Source organism: Carettochelys insculpta, chromosome 4, assembly GCF_033958435.1.
Source record: "Carettochelys insculpta isolate YL-2023 chromosome 4, ASM3395843v1, whole genome shotgun sequence".
Classification (NCBI taxonomy): Eukaryota; Metazoa; Chordata; order Testudines; family Carettochelyidae; genus Carettochelys; species Carettochelys insculpta.
In genome coordinates this window covers 29,195,001-29,207,317 of record NC_134140.1, presented here as the reverse complement: position 1 = coordinate 29,207,317, position 12,317 = coordinate 29,195,001, and positions in this window count along the sequence as shown.

The following is a 12,317-nucleotide window of genomic DNA, read 5'->3' as shown; positions in this document are numbered from 1 at the left end:
AAAAATGCATGCAGTGGGTCAGATCCTCAGTTGCTACAAAGTAGAGTAACACCACTGAAGTCAGTGAAGGTGCATCAGTTTAAATCAAATGGCCCAGAAGGTGAAGCTCCATAGGAAATATCCTTTATACCCACTCCCCACTTCTTTCCTGTAAACACACATTTAGGATTTAGGCCTGAAAGGAGAACCTCAGCTGATGTAAAAACAACAAAGAGCCACGTCTACTTTCACCTCTGGGATTCTTGCGTTGAATTTTTTTGAAAAATAATACTCATTTTTCTTGCACTGTAGATTTCTAAGACATTCGTTGGCATCACAGAAACTTGGTGGGATAATACACATGGTTGAAATGTTGGTATTGAAGGGTACAGCCTGCTTAGGAAAGATAGACAGGGAAGAAAGGGGGGAAGGTGTTGCCTTATATATTAAAAATGTACACACTTGGACTGAGGTGGAGATGGACGTAGGAGATGGACGTGTTGAGAGTCTCTGGGTTAGACTAAGAGGGGTAAAAAACAAGGGGGATGTACTGCTAGGCATCTACTACAGGCCGCCTAGCCAGATGGAAGAGGTGGATGAGGCTTTTTTTAAACAACTAACAAAGTCAAGCAGGGCCCCAGATTTGGTGGTGATGGGGGACTTCAACTATCCAGCTATATGTTGGGAAACTAATACAGCAGGGCACAGACTATCCAGCAAGTTCTTGGATTGTATTGGAGACAAATTCTTATTCCAAAAGGTTGAAAAAGCTACCGGGGGGAAGCTGTTTTAGATTTGACTTTAACAAATAGGGAGGAATTGGTACAGAACTTGAAGGTGGAAGGCAGCTTGGGTGAAAGTGATCATGAAATCATAGAGTTCACAATCCTGAGGAAGGATAGAACAGAAAACAGCAAAATAGAGATAATGGATTTCATGAGGGCAGACTTTGGTAAACTCAGAGGGCTGGTAGGTAAGGTCCCTGAAGGCATCCTTCAGTCTGCATAGACTATGGATCGCACCCTTTATAGTTTCAATTGAGGGCTTCATTTACAGCGTCTACTGTGACTATGAAGACCCACACGAGAGTGACAGTCCTTGCTGCATCTCTTGTAGATGTGGTGGGTGTCTGGCAAGTCCTTAGTGTGCTTTCTGTGCGCTCACTTCTCCTCTGCTAGCTGTCTGATCCTCATCTCGCCCTTCTGAAGGCCCTTGTGTAACCCCTGCCTCCATCTGCTGCGGTCGTCTGCGAGTTCTTCCCAGTTGTCCAGCTCGATGTCTACCTCTCTGAGGTCTCTCTTGCAGACATCTTTGTAGCACAACTGGGGGCGTCCGGGAGGTCTTTTGCCAGAGGCTAGCTCACCATACAGGATGTCTTTTGGAATCCTTCCATCATTCATCCTGTGGACGTGGCCAAGCCAGCGGAGCCGACACTGCCTGAGGAGGGTGTGCATGGTTGGGATTCCAGCTTGCTTGAGGATGGCGGTGTTGGTCACTCTGTCCTTCCATGATATTCCAAGGATGCGCCTGAGGCAGCGCAAGTGGAAGACGTTCAGCCTCTTTTCCTGGAGGGCATACAGAGTTCAAGTCTTGCTGCCGTAAAGGAGGGTGTTGAGAATGCAGGCTCTGTAGACTTGCATTGTGGTGTGAGTGTACAGCTTGTTGTTATTCCACACTCTCTTGCTGAGTCTGGACAGAGTTGTGGCTGCTTTTCCAATCCTCCTATTTAGCTCAGTGTCCAATGACAGGGTGTCAGTGATGGTGGACCTGAGGTAAACGAACTCGTGGATGACCTCTAACGTATAGTTGTCAATGCTGATTGATGGGGATTCAGCAACATCCTGACCGAGTACGTTTGTCTTCTTTAGGCTGATGGTAAGCCCAAAGTCCTTGCACGCTTTGGAGAACTGATCCAGCAGTTTTTGAAGCTGGTCTTCTGCATGAGACACTACAGCAGCAGCATCTGCGAACAGCATGTCTCTGATGAGGACTTCCCGCACCTTAGACTTAGCTTTTAGCCTTGCAAGATTAAACAGTTTCCCGTCAGATCTTATGTGCAGCAAGATGCCCTCTATTGAAGATCCAAAGGCATGCTTCAGGAGGAGTGCGAAGAAGATCCCGAACAATGTTGGAGCAAGCACGCATCCTTGTTTGACGCCGCTCCTGATTCTGAAAGCATCCGATAAAGCGCCGTCATATTGGATGGTTCCTCTCATGTCTTCATGGAACGACTGGATCATCTTGAGTAACCGTGGAGGACAGGCTATCTTGTGGAGCAGTCTGAACAGACCATCCCTGCTGACCAAGTCAAAGGCCTTGGTCAGGTCAATGAAGGCTATGTAGAGTGGCTTCCTGCAAAACTGAGGGGAAAAACTGCTGAGAAGAGTTGGCAGTTTTTCAAAGGAACATTATTAAGGGCCCAAAAGCAAGCTATCCTGCTGTGTAGGAAAGATAGAAAATATGGAAAAAGACTGCCTTGGCTTAACCAGGAGATCTTGTATGATCTCAAAATAAAAAAGGAATTGTATAAAAAATGGAAACAAGGAAAAATTACAAAGGATGAATATAGGCAAACAACACAAGAATGCAAGAGAAAGATTAGAAAGGCTAAGGCACAAAATGAGCTCAAACTAGCTACAGGCATAAAGGGAAACAAGAACGCCTTTTATAAATATATCAGAAACAAGAGGAAGATCAGGGATAGGGTAGGGCCATTGCTCAGTGAGGAGAAAGAAACAGTAACAGGGAACTTGGAAATGGCAGAGATGCTTAATGACTTCTTTGTTTCGGTCTTCACTGAGAAGTCTGATGAAGGAATGCCCAACATAGTGAATGCTAGTGGGAAAGGGGTAGGGTTAGAAGTTGAAATAAAAAAAGAACAAGTTAAAAATCACTTAGGAAAATTAGATGTCTGCAAGTCACCAGGGCCTGATGAAATGCACCCTAGAATACTCAAGGAGCTGATAGAGGAGGTATCTGAGCCTTTATCGCTCATCATTGGAAAATCATGGGAGACAGGAGAGATTCCAGAAGACCGGAAAAGGGCAAATATAGTGCCCATCTATAAAAAGGGGAATAAGAATAACCCAGGAAACTACAGGCCAGTCAGCTTAACTTCAGTGCCAGGAAAGATAATGGAGCAGGTAATTAAAGAAATCATCTGCAAACACTTGGAAGGTGGTAAGGTAATAGGAAACAGCCAGCATGGGTTTGTAAAGAATAGATCTTGTCAAACTAATCTGATAGTTTTCTTTGATAGGATAACGAGCCTTGTGGATAGGGGAGAAGTGGTAGATGTGGTATACCTAGACTTTAGTAAAGCATTTGATAGGGTCTCTCATGATATTCTTATCAAAAAACTAGGCAAATACAATTTAGATGAGGCTACTATAAGGTGGGTGCATAACTGGCTGGATAACTGTACCCAGAGAGTAGTTTTTAATGGTTCTCAATCCTGCTGGAAAAGTATAACAAGTGGGGTTCCGCAGGGGTCTCTGTTAGGACTGGTTCTGTTCAATGTCTTCATCAGTGATTTAGATATTGGCATAGAAAGTACGCTTATTAAGTTTGCAGATGATACCAAGTTGGGAGGGGCTGCAACTGCTTTGGAGGATAGGGTCATAATTCAAAATGATCTGGATAAATTGGAGAAATGGTCTGAGGTAAACAGGATGAAGTTTAATAAGGACAAATGCAAAGTGCTCCACTTGGGAAGGAACAATCAGTTTCACACATACAGAATGGGGAGAGACTGTCTAGGAACGAGTACAGCAGAAAGGGATCTAGGGATTATAGTGGACCACAAGCTAAATATGAGTCAACAGTGTGATGCTGTTGCAAAAAAAGCAAATGTGATTCTGGGATGCATTAACAGGTGTGTTGTGAACAAGACACGAGAAGTCATTCTTCTGCTCTACTCTGCGCTGGATAGGCCTCAGCTGTAGTATTGTGTCCAGTTCTGGGCACCACAGTTCAAAAAAGATGTGGAGAAACTAGAGAGGGTCCAGAAAAGAGCGACAAGAATGATTAAAAGAATGTGACCTATGAAAAAAGGTTGAAAGAATTGGGCTTGTTTAGTTTGGAAAAGAGAAGACTGAGGGGAGACATGATAGTGGTTTTCAGGTATCTAAAAGGGAGTCATAAGGAGGAAGGAGAAAACTTGTTCTTCTTGGCCTCTGAGGATAGAACAAGAGGCAACGGTTTTAAACTGCAGCAAGGGAGGTTTAGGTTGGACATTAGGAAAAAGTTCCTAACTGTCAGGGCGGTCAAGCAGTGGAATAAATTGCCAAGGGAGGTTGTGGAATCTCCATCGCTGGAGATATTTAAGAACAGGTTAGATAGATGTCTATCAGGGATGGTTTAGATAGTACTTGGTCCTGCCATTGGGGCAGGGGGCTGGACTCAATGGCCTCTCGAGGTCCCTTCCAGTCCTTGTGTTCTATGATTCTATGATTCCAAGAGAGATTTTCAGCACATACACAGACAGGATATAATCGCGTCTGTCTAACTGTAGCTTGCCACTGGCAAGTTCTGTTCTTTTCAGAAAGTATCCATAATCATGCATCTAAACCACTGGGGGCTCAAACTCATTTCACATATCAGATGCACATTTTGCAAACATCCCTAATGCCAATATTAAAGCTCTGCGGTAAAATCACAGCAGTTCTTCCACACCTTCTCCTCTTCTAGTTGTTACAGCCCTGGCCAATTCTTCCTTTGTGGCTGGTCACCAGGCTTCTGTATTGGACCCAGCCTTTAGATCCTGGCTATCTGCTCAGCCCACTGGGTCTGAACAGTGGCCACTCCAGACACTGTCTCTAAGGCTTTGTCTACACTACAAGTTAGCACTGTGATTCCCTGGCTCATGTACCTATACTCACAGTAGCTTGATGAGAGTTAATGCGAGTATAAATAGAAGCAGCACCTTAGAGTTATGGACACTGGGGGAATGGAGGCTGTTCAGAACGCTGGAACGATCTGTAATGCTGAACAAGATGTTACAGACTTCAGCCACAGGGGAGCTGGGGCAGTGGCGGCAGACTGTGGGTGGGTTAGGGCTCCAGCCAGGGGGCTCAGAGCTTCTGCCTACTGGGAGGCTGGAAACCAGGCTAACCACTAGGCTGTCCAGCCATCTGAACCCCCAGCCCACACCCCTAACTTGAAGTGTTGGCATAGCCTAAGTCTCTCGTTAGTGACACACTCCCTGCATGCAGATTCCAGACCAGGTACACAATCTTGGGATCTGGGGACCTAGAGCCCAGCTGCCTTAATCCACCTTTAACAACCCTGCTCCTACTCCTGGTCTTCCCAGTAGTTTATTTACACTCTCCCTAGGCCAGTGGTCCCCGACCTTTTCAGTAACACAGCACGTCAACGAGCCCACGCCACAGCACACCCACTGTTTTCAGCTGACTCAATTGCTCATAAACACCACATTTACTAGGGTTACAGTCTTCCTAGAGACGTTTGCAACACAGTAGTGCATACAAGTTAAACAAGGATCAAATGCATTAATGTTTTAAATCCACCACAGAATACACCATCTTAGACAGCGAGCACAGACATCTTTTCAAAATCTGCTCAATGCCATGTGAGTAAATGAGTAACCATTGGAAGCAGACTCCCCTCCCTGCCAGCCCATTGGAGCCAGGATGTATCATTTAAACTGCATCCCAGCTCCAATGGGTTCCCGCCCTCCACCTTAGCACAGCAGGAAGTGGAGGCAGGTTCCCTGCTAGCTCATTTGGGCCAGGAAGCAGCATTTCAACAAAGAAGATGCTGTCTTTGCAAGGAAATCTCGGAACCATGCATGCTTTAATCTTAAACAGCGTAACAGAGGTACAAATATGTGAAAAAAGCCACCACACCCTACATGAAAACCCCTCTCTCAATTGTCCACATCTTTCCTGATTCTCCTTTGGGTGATAATCAGTGTCCTTTATGGGGTTCAGGGTTCCACTGAGGTGCCTCCTGCCCTTTCTCCACCTGCTCAGTCTTTTCATTCCAATGATCACACACCTCTTTTTGCCAGTGTCTTTTTTTCAAGAGCAGGCAGTAACAGCTTCTCTCCCGCAAGGTTTTTTTCACCTCCAACCCTTCCCCTCATATGGTTGTTGAAGCAGATAAGATTATTAGCAAGTCAATAGTCTTTGGATAGTAGCCACCTTTGTCCTGCTGGAGGAGGACTAGTCAATTGTTGAAGCTTCTTGACCTTCCTGTTTCAGAAACTCTAATATGGGTTGTCTTCTGGTTTCAATTTACACTGAAGACTACAGTCAGAAATAAGAGTTAAAAAATTAAATGGAATTCATAAATTAAAAGAGACATATTCCCCAAACATTCACAGTAGTCAAGGACCCCAATATTTATCACATTTCATCCTCCATAGATACATTTCCCCAAACACCTCTCCCTACCATTCCAATATAACCAAATAGTAAAATCAAATGAAGTCTAATGTATATGGCCTATCTTCTCTCCAGGACAAAGATCATTAAATTATTATATTTTCTGTGTTAAGAGTCACACCCATCATCACAATCCAAAATATATCCTAAACCAGGGGTCACCAACATTCCAAGTTGGAGGGACAAAAATTTGACCTTTATGTACTGTCTGAGTGCCAGTGATACTTATAAAAAATCACTAATAGTCCTACTTACACCAGTTCCATTAATACATGAATTAAGATGCAGAGCTTTACCATTTAGGTGGTGGTTGGTAGCATTAGCTGGTCTTTTGGTAATCTACAGGTGGCATGGCTTTGATCAAGCTCCCGGCTACAAGGAGGAGAAGGAGTGGGACTGAGCTCCCACCTTAGGTGGCAAAGAAAATTGGCTCACTTGCCACTCTTGGCACATGTGCTGGGGTTGCTGACCCCTGTCCTAAGCTATCCACTAATTATTGGCTGAAGACTACAGAGTATGCAGTGCTCGGAAACAATCTGTGCTATGAGCTGGCCTATCGCACACCAAGGAGAGATGACAAAAAAAATGGAATGCAATTGTGATAGTTGGCCACTGATGTGATTTTACATCATGAATGTTACCAAGAGTGACAGGAGACAGCAGGAGAGTAAACTTCTTTGTGGAATCTTGTTACTGGGTTTTCTGACTTTCAGAGATTTCTTTTCTTGATGATATCTTTACCTTTGAATTTCCTACCAAACTATTTTAAAATAACAAAGTGCAACAGTAATTGCATTTTACCGCCTTAGGCTCATCTACCATGCCTAGCTCATCTACCATGTTTTTGTATAGGACTTATCTAAAATAGGTAAGGCTACCTGAAAGTATTATTTACAGTGCAGAAAGAACTGTCTTGAACTTGGCTTCAAGGAGACACTACCATCCTACAAGGCAATAATACTTTTAGGTAAGTTATGGTCATTTGATATATTGAGGCACTTGGACTCCATATAAGTTCCTGCAGTTCCTAGATGCATTCAGTTCACGTGAACATTCCTACAATTCTTCTGTAGAAGTCACCAAAATGTTAGCTTTAGGGCATTGTGTTCTAACGCAGAGGATTTCAAAATCTGAGTCACAGCTCATCGTGGTAAGATGCTGGTGGAGCAGGAGATGCTTTGTTTACCTATCTGCATGCATAGCCACTTACTGCTCCCAGTGGCTGTGGTTTGCTGTTCCTGACCAATGGGAGCTGTGGAAAACAGCAAACTCCTGTTCTAAAGTAAAACAAGACATTACAAAGATAAAACTGGGTTAGCATGATGATACGAATATTAACCATGGGTACAAAGTCATTGCAGTACCTAAGTCCAAACTAAGTCCTGTTTTGGAGTATTTATACTATGGCCCTTTTTTGTCTCAAGAGACGGTGGTTACCACTGGTGGTGAGGATCTTTGGGCAGTGTTTGAGTCTGCAGCTTCTCTCATGGCTTATCTGTCTAATACTGGATTTGCATGGTCGATTGCAATAACCGCATGTCAGTCTATTTCCAGATTCTTGAGTCTGAGAGTTTTTACTTCTAAGACGAAGTTCTTTTGCGTGGCTTGCACATATACTATCAAAGGATGATGTGCCCTGTCGAAGCAATCGTCGCCAGGTGTTTCAATCTGATCATGTAGATTCCCAGGAGTTTAGATTGATGTTGCTTTTTTTCATGGCGTTTTTGCAGATATCCTTGAATATTAGCTTTGATCTTCCTCTTGTTCTTGCCCTACATGACAGTTCATCAAAGAGGATTTCTTTGAGATGATGTTTGTTACCCATTCTTCTCATATGACCGTGCCATTGTAGTCTTCTGCTGTTGAGGATCGCTTTGAGGCTGGGTATGCCAGATCTTGACAGGACACCTGCATTTAAAGCTTTATCTTGCCTGTTGATAGTCGTAATACTGCGGGGGCAGCGAAGATGGAAGCCGTTCAATTTTTTCTTCTGGTTCAAGAGTATTTATGTAGGATTTAAATGACACATAGGCTTTGTGTGCCTCCTCTGCAAACAGGTGAGCTTAATTTATGGTGATGGCTTTTCACACATAATTCTGACATACAGAGTGAATGTCACCTTTGATAAATATACAAATGTATTTTGGCAGATAATCCACATCTTCCATTGTCTAATATGGATGTCTGTTGTATCCGACAAAGTCATGACATTTCATGTGTTCTTTAGTGACTGTACAGTCCAGTCTACAAGCAGCAAGGCTACGAAGAGAAATTACATAAGCATCTGTAGCCTGCCTCCCTCTGAAGACTTGGCATGATGTTTTGCCCTTTTCCAATCAGTGTTTCGAATCTGCCTTTGTTGAAGTGTTTACAATAGAGCTGCCAAGTGATTTAAAAATTAGTCATGACAGATTATACTGTTAAACCGTATTAGAATACCATTTATTTGAAATATTTTGGATATTTTCTACATTTTCCAAATATATTGATTTCAGTTACCACACAAAATATAAAGTGTACCGTGCTCAATTTATATTTTTGATTCAAATATATCACTATCAAAACAAAACATACTCTTCAATTCATCTCTTACAAGATGCAGTGCAATTGCCTTAGCATGAAAATCAAACTTACAAATACAGAAGTATGTATAAAAAGCTGCATTCACAAATAAAATAAAATAAAATAAAATAAAACTTTAGAGCTTACAAGGCCATTTAGTCCTAGTTCTTGTTCATCTACTCACTCAGGCCATGTCTACATTAAAAAGTACGTGTGAAATTGAGGTCGGAAGATGGCCTTCTTTCGAAATAACCCAGGGAGCATCTACACTCCCCCCCACTCTTTTGAAAGTAACATTGAAAGAACAGGGCCATTCTGTTGAAGTTGGTCCTCCGTTCCCACAGTGGGAAGAGCGGCCCACTTCAAAATATTATTTCGAAAGAGAGCAAGTGTAGATGCTCCATAGATGGCTATTTCAAAAGAGGGAGTCCTCCATGGTGGCGAGCAGCTGGCAGGCAGCGGCACCACTCTCAGCATAAATGGAGCTCTATGGCTCCAGCGTCCAGCTGTGTTTAAAGATGCAGGCTCCACAAGCCTCAGGCAAGAAGCTGAGCGCATTCAGGCAGCAGGGAGCCCATGCTGCACTGTAGCTCGCCAACTCCTGCCATGCCTCAGCCAGCCCCTTGCCCTCCCTGGCCCCATGGCCAGCCACCTGGACCCCTGCCCACCCCAGGGCCCCCCCAAGCATGGTGGGGAACCCTCCCAGGAGGTGAGCCAGGCCCTGGAGCACTGGGCCTCCTCCTGGATGGAGGCTGAGCTCCAGGCCCTTCTTTCCCTATGGGAGGACGAGGAGGTCCTCCACCACACCGGGGTCCAGTGCCGCAACACTGTGGTGTTTGAGTGCCTGGCAAAGGGCCTGACCAGCTGGGGCCATCCCACCCACAAGCTGGACCAGGTCCATTCAAAGATGAAAGAACTCCGCCAGTGTGTTGCAAGGCCCGGGATCCGGCTGGTCAGTCGGGGCAGCTCCCACAAGCTGCCCTTACTATTAAGAGTTCCACTGCCTCCTGGGGGCTGAAGGAGGCTGGATTCCTGGTCATCATGCTGAATGCAGCCAAGCCTGACACTGAGCCGGAGATGACGATGGAGGGTGAGGAGCTCCCGGGATCAGCAGCCAGCACCAGGCACCCGTGGACAACACAGTGACTTGACCCCACCAGCAATGATGAGGGCTCAAGTGAGGGGTCCCTCATCGACATCCCATCTGGGCTGTCCAGCCAAGCCCCATCTGCCCATGCACAGGCAGCTCTGGAGGCACTACACCAGTTCTGCCTGGTGGGACTGAGTGGTCATGGAGAGTGGGATGACTTGCAGCAGCTCGAAAACTTCCATATGCAGAAGGCCACCTTCTTGGACCTCTGTGCCTGACTTGACACCGCACTCCAGAGACACAGCAGCCACCTGTGGCTCACCATCCCCATAGAGAAGCGGGTCACAATCACCCTCTGGAAGCTCACCACCCCGACAGCTGCTGGTCAGTGGGCAATCAGTTTGGCTTGGGGAAGTCTGTCATCAGGGCTCTCCTCATGAAAGTAACACACTCTCAGCAGTGGTCCCCACATGGGGAAGGGGGTGTACCGCTAAAGGGGGACCCTTGGGAAGTGGGTTTACAGGGTGGGAGGGATGGAGGGGAAGCCCTGGCCCCAGGGGATCATGCTGTTTCCCCCTCCCGCCCCCCACAGCCCTGCTGCTGGGGAGGCAGCCTCAGAGGGGTGGCTCCCGGAGAGCTCAGGGGGAGCGGACAGGGACAGAGACTCCCAAGGGCCCAGATACTTCCTCCCTCAGTCCCCGCTGTGTGTGTTTGGTCCCCTCCCCTCTACAAGTCATAAGGGCCATCAACTCAATCCTGCTGTGGAGGGTCATCTGTCTGGGGAACTCTGACCAGGTTGTGGCCAGCTTCACTGCCCTGGATTCCTGAACTGTGTCAGAGCTATCAATGGGACCCACATCTGGATCTGTGCCCCAGAGCATCATGCAGTCAAGTACATCAACCAAAAGGGCTACTTGTCCATGGTGCTGCAGGCCATAGGTGACCCCTTGGACAGATCATGGACATTTATGTTGGTTGAGTGGGCAGGGTGCATGACAGCCATGTGTTCTGTAATTCCAGCATGGGCCAGAGGTGGGCATGTTAGTCTCCCACTGTGAGCTGGTGGTTGGAGACGTGGCCCAACCCCTCATGCCATGGCTGATGAATCCGCATATCTGACAGCTGGACCCTAGCAGGGAACTATGCAACAAGTGCCTGAACCATGCCAAGGTGCAGGGTAAGTGCACCTTCATCTGCCTCAAGGTGCAGTTCAAGTGCCTGCTGACCTGCCTCAATGTGGGGGAGTGCAAAATCCACCAGGGTGGTGGGGCTTGCCATGCCCTGCGCATTGGGGAGCAGATGGGGGAGGCATTCCTCCCATGGTGTGGGGTGGCTGCTGGGCTGCACTCTTCTGGCCTCCCACAAGCCTGGCAGTAGGCTGCTGCCTATGTCCTGTGGCTATCTGCTTGGTCCACACTACTGCAGCATGTGGTTCCACGTGCTGGGATGCAGCACGAGGTCCTGCCTGAGCCGGCCAAGAGACGCTCGCAGCACACCCCTTCTGCACCTGTCTCCCATGTTGTGGAGTGTGCGCCACATGGGCACTCACCAGAGGGACCCTCAGCGAGCTTGGAGGATGCCCGGGAGGTGCTCTGGCTATCAGGGACCAGGTCCAGCACCAGGACAAGGCTGCTCGCCTCAGAGTCCAGCTCCTGTGGGGGTTGTCCCTCTGCTGCTCCTGTTCCCCTGGGCGGCGGGGTGGACTTGAGCCCTGTGTTGAGGCTCAGAACAGGGGGTGAAGTCTCCCCCACCAGGATCTGACATGTAGTAGGGGAGGAGGTTGGTTCTGCCCTTGACTGGCCTGCGGCATCCCAGGCCCGGACCTAGCCCTGCCTCTGTTCCTTTACTTTAGCTCTCACTTGCTCAAGAGTGCCGCGGTGGTGGCCCCATTCAGCACAGCCTCAGCCATGCGGCCATATATCTCAGCCTTATTGCACCTGGCTCTGGGGTCCTTCAGGGTTTCCTCCTCTGCCCACAGGTCCAGAATCTCAGCCCCACTCCAGGATGGGGCCCACTTCTTGAAGCTCTGGCGAGGGTTGTAGGAGCTCTGAGGCTGGTTCCTGAAGGGGAGTCTTGGACACCTTGCTGTTCTGTGATCTGGCAATGCTCTCATGCAGGGTGCAGCTGTGAGGGCATGGAGTCTGCCACCACCCATTCTGTTAACATGATCTGCCCACCTATGCTGGGCTTTGATAATCACTGCCTGCGATACTAACGGATTTTACCCTTTCAAGGATCTTAATATTGTATACTGTCTTTCCAGTATACCTTCAGAATGG